Below are 5,892 nucleotides of genomic sequence, written 5' to 3' on the forward strand. Positions count from 1 at the left end.
ATGTGTTGTTTTACATCTGCATCATATAGCATACTCATCAATGGGGTTGCATCCAATTTTTTCCATGTTGAGCATGGCCTTAGACAGGGGTGTCCTTTATCACCCATCTTATTCCTCCTGATCATGGAAGGGTTAAGTTGACTCATATCCAATGCCCGAGTAGACGAGTCTTTATGTGGTGTCAAGATGAAAAATGTATCCTATCTAACACATCTTTTATTTGTTGATGATGTACTAATTTTTTTAGATGGATCTATTTGTGACACCACTTACTTCAAGAATATATTGTCCTTGTTTTATAAAGCTACAGGTTTGATGCCTAATTACAACAAATCAACCATAATGCATGTGCGTTGTTTACTAAATGAACAAAGACATGCACTACATCAATTTCAATTCACAAGGCAAGACATGGAGGTCGGTCTCAAGTATCTTGGATTCAGACTCAAGCCTAATGATTACCGCATATTGGACTGGACATGGCTCATTGTAAAAATTGAAGGGTGCATCAACATCTGGCAGCAGAGATGGCTATCTAGAGCAAGCAGATTGATCCTAATTAAATTTGTATTGGAGGCCATACCAATATACTAGATGGCTTTGGCCTGGATACCAAAAGGCATCATCAACAAAATACAAAAAATATGTTGTAGATTCTTATGGAGAGGGAAACATGTTGGTAGGACCTTTGCCTGGGTTAAATGGGAGAGAATTGGAAAGCCCAAAAAATGGGGAGGATGGGGCATAAAGGATTTGAATATATTTGCATCGACTCTTGCAGCAAAAATGGGCTGGAAGATAATTACATCTGATAGTTTATGGAAAGAGGTGGTTTATCACAAATATATATACCCTCTTACAGTTATGGAATGGATTCGAAGGCTAAACAGGGGAATTATTGGTTCCTCCATCATATGGAAAGCTATCACTCACTCCATATCATTCATTAAGAGAGGATTGGCATGGCGGATTGGAACCATGTGATCTTGTTCGCCTTGGCATTGATTCTTGATTAGGATGTGGAAATGAACATACAACCACTCGAGCTCAGACAGTATCTTGAATTGGTTGGTATCACTCAACTCTCTCAAATTGCAGACATGAGAAACACTTCATGGCTCTCACAGGCTTGGTTATCTGCACAGGACCTCATGTTACCAAATATTTGGAGTATGGATTGGAATAGATTCATATGGGCACTAGAAGAGTCACATGTTAGAATAACTGACCGAGAGGATGAAATCGTCTAGGCTGCATCCCCTTGCAGTCGCTATACACCCCGTGATGGATACACTTTCCTTATATCGGAACAAGAACTGGTGGAGGCGGTTTGGTGGTGGTGACCTCTCTGGAAGCTTAAGGCACCACACAAAGCCCGATTGTTCATGTGGTGCATATTATCAAACAAAGCGCCTACATATGATAACCTAAATCGTCGGGCCATACATGGACCATCACGATGTTGTCTTTGTAAGGAACAAGATGAAGACATTGACCATCTCTTCCTTCATTATCCAGTGACAAATTAGGTGTGGCATCAGATATATATCTCCCTTGATATCAATATCATATGGAATGGGACACAACTCATAAATGCTTGGCATACTTGGTGGAACGCAGCAGCATCACAAAAAAATTGAAATCTCCCCCTACTAGTCTGCTGGGGTATATGGTTGGTCAGGAATCAGTCCATATTCCAGGACTCTCCCATCCAATGGACAACGATTTGCAATAACATTGTTGCACTATATCACTTAGTACCTGAGGATTTGGCATCAAAACCCACCCGAGACATTACTCTTGAAGTAATTGATCAAACCTTCCCATGGGCATATTTTGATGGATTGGCCCAAGGCACTGGTTGTGGGGGTGGAGTAGTACTATACAAATCAGAAAGACATTTTTACAAGCTCAAAATGGGATTAGGGAGGGGCACCAACAATTATTCTGAACTTAACAGTCTCAGACACCTACTCATTTTTTCACTTGAGCAAAACTGCAACATGATACAGATCTTTGGGGACTCAAAAATTATTATCAATTGGTTCAACTCTGCATCTCATTTTCACGTGCACACACTCAAGGGATTGTTGGATGAGGTCATCACACTAAAATCACAATTTTATTTTATTGTCTGCTCGCATATATACAGGGAAAGGAATGAGATTTCTGACGATCTTTCCAAGGAGGCCGCGCAACAACATAAGGGGCAGTGGATAATTCATGAACACCGAGATCGGGATATATATCAGTTCTTCCATAGGCCTTTCATCGAGCATGCTGGGGGAGATACCGAATGATCTGCCATGATCATTCGACTGTTTTTTGCTTTTTGATTTCTGATGCAGACTATATGACTGTTTATGATGTTATTTACATGTTTATTTTATATGTCTTTTATGTAAATATTTATGGTCCTAATTGAACATGACACTGGATAGATGGCTTGGTCCATCTCTGATAATTAGCATATCCTTTATGCAAATGATACAACATGTAATTTTCTTTTTGATAATGGAAATTACGATTTTTTCTTGGGAAAATATATATATATATATATATATATATCTATATGTATGTTGATTCATCAACGAATACAGATTTAAAAAATTACAATAATTGCACTATCACAGGTCGACTTCTCCAAAAAGAGAAAATCTCATACAAAAACATTGGTGCATCCATAAAATAAAAACACAATAGTGTTGTACTTTAAATAAACGCATCGTGACATTATCTTTTAGCATAATTGGTGCCTTTTCGGAACACGAGAGCATCAAGTCTTTCAAACGTGCAAGCACTGGTATTGTTTTTAGTTAATGCCTTAGTGCATTGTAACTCTTAATGCATGAGTGATTCCATAGAACTAACACCCCCCCAATTCTATAAAATATTATTTCCATTCTCGTTGCACTATTAAAATTAAATGCATCGGTCCCTCTATATCACAAATGCGTTGGGGAATTTATGTAAACAAGACGTTCTGGTGCTGCATTTTTAAAAGAAAGCATTGAAACTGCAATTATTTTTTTGCATGCCTCATAGTCGTTCCTTCATCAAAGAATTACCAAAGCTTTTTTACATAAGCACCAGTGCGGTATACGTTTCAAGGTCTGGTGTCATTTAATTGGAATGCACTAGTATTTTTCTGTTATAAACACTGGGGTTGTATACATTTCTAGTTCAGGTGCTCTTTCATTTAAACATCTTGGTGCTTTTAATTATGCATGAAGGTTGGTGCATGTATATAAGTAGTGCATTGGTGAGGCTTAGTCCATAAAATGCACACCAAAAAAAAAAAAAACCAAAACCAAATATATATATATATATATATATATATATATATATATATCCGCTAAAACTTCCGGCCACTAAGATTTTTTCATTTGTGATGAAGTTTCGTTATAATCTCTGCTAAAACATCCGTTCCCACATACAAATGTTTTAGCGGATATTTTTTTGACAATTTTTGCCAATTTTATAGCACTAAAAACCTCTGTTATAACCTCCGCTAGAAGGTTTTCTCCTTGTAGTGACTTAAAAATATATGGATCCAGGAATCCGAGTGGTTGTTATTACAATTGACAATGTATTAATTTCAAATACTTTAATTTGTTGACGCGCAACAATCAATGTTATAACAATGGACATGATGCAAAGTTTAAATCTACGCAATCTTCAACCAACACCTAAAATAATTAAATTAGTTGATAGATCAAAAATCAAAACAGAAAGTGTAATAAAGGATTTAAAAGTATCCTTGGATTCCTGAGAATATCAAGTATACTTCTTAGTTCTATAGCCTAAACCAAATTTTGGTGAACATCCTCTTATCCTGAGAAGACCATGGCTAGCTATAGCTAATGCATTCATCAGTTTTGGATTAGGACAAATGACGATCTCTAAAGGAAATGAAAGTAAGCAAATAACGCTAAATCCCCCAGCTAAAACTTTGAATGAATTAGAACAATTGTCATGGATTGAAGAAATAGATTCAGAAGAAGAAATGATCCAACCAGTATTCACTATTAATCAAGCTATTTCTTTTGGGGATGAATCAAATGAAAATTTGTTAAATTACTTCATTTAAAATCCTAATATTGCAAAAAAAATAAGAACAAATCAATTTGTTGCAACAAATAATCTTTTAGAACAAGAGTTTAAAGAAAAGTGCACAATAAATTCTTTACAATCTTCTTTTCAACATTTTTTTCCTATAAATTCAATGGTAAATTCAAATTCTAAAACTATTAAACTTGAATGAGGAAAAATTGTAAACATCACTTCTACACTGGTAATATCTCAATAATATCATTAATCCAAGTACTAAAGAAGTATTCCAAAGAATTTTCTTAGGATTACACATATATGTAAGGTATTCACCCTTTTACATGTATTGATCATATCTATTTGGAAGAAAATGTTAGACCTATAAGTCAGCCTCAGTGATGGATGAATCTAGTGTTGAAAGACACAGTAAAAGATGAACTTCAGAAAATACTAAAGGTAGATTTTATCTACCCTATCTCTAACAATCAACAAGTTTCTCCCTTTATTGTACCACCAAAGAAAAATGTAAAATGATGAGTATGTGTTTATTACAAAGAATTGAATAAACCCACTCTTAATGATCACTTTTTGTTCTCATTTATAGAGCAAGTTTTAGGTACCCTGGTAGGAAAGAAATATTTCTCTTCTATAGATGAATTTCGTGGCTATAATAAAATAAAGATAATCATAGAAGATCAGGACAAAACTACTTTCACGTGTACTTGGGGAACATATTCCTATAAGGTGTTACCTTTTAGCCTGTGCAATGCACCAACCACATTCCAAAGAGTAGTTAAAGCCATATATGGTGATACTTTTAAATAATCTTTAATCAATCTTGAATAAGTTTTAAAAGGATGTATAAAAACTAATTTGGATCTCAACAATGAAAAGTGTTTTATGTTACTAACAGAAGGCATTGTTTTGGTACATCATGTTTCTACTGCAGGAATGGATGTAAACCTAGCCAATATTGAAATTATCATTAATTTTCCCAGTCCATCAAGTCAACGAGAAGTCTGGAGTTTTTTGGGGTTGTGTAGGCTATTACTGTAGATTTATTGAAAATTTTAGTAAAACAACCCTACTTGTATTTAAACTACTTACCAAATACATAGAATTTTATTGGAATTCCAACTGTCAAGCTACTTTTTAAGCCATCAAAGAAAATATATCTATTGCACAAGTTTTAAGAGGACCTAATCAATCCTTAAAATTCCATATTTCCACTAATGCACTTGATACCGCAGTAGGGGCAAAATTAGATAAAAAAGAACATCTTAGGACATATTTTATTTACTTTATTAGTAAAAACTTAACCCCAACTAAGTTAAATTATATTGTCACTGAGAAAGAAATGTTAACAATTGTGCACGCAATAAATAAATTATGACATTGTGTCACGGGTTACGAAGTCTTTATCCACCCCAACCATTGTTATTAAATATTTAATGAATAAACCTATTACTAATGGCATAATTACATGATGGTTGTTATTATTGCAAGAATTCAATATCACTATTATTGATCATCCCATAAGGGAAAATTAGGTAACAAACTTTTTTATCCCACTTGAATAACCCTCGTGAGACTGTTCCATTATTTGATGACTTTCTAGATCAACATTTATTTTCTATATCAATTAAAACACTTTGGTTCATTGACGTGGAAAATTAATTGTCTTCAGGAAAATTACCGCCGTATTTTACTTCCATAGAAAAAAGAAAATAATCAAGCAAAACGTAAATTATAGTTGGACTAATGGAAATCTTTTCTACATGGGATTTTATTTTGTTATTATATAATGTGTCAGATAAGATGAAATGTTTGATATTCTTAATA

This window comes from Pinus tabuliformis, chromosome 1_1, assembly GCF_031772625.1.
Source record: "Pinus tabuliformis cultivar Carrire ecotype Pingquan chromosome 1_1, CPIR1, whole genome shotgun sequence".
Lineage (NCBI taxonomy): Eukaryota > Viridiplantae > Streptophyta > Pinopsida > Pinales > Pinaceae > Pinus > Pinus tabuliformis.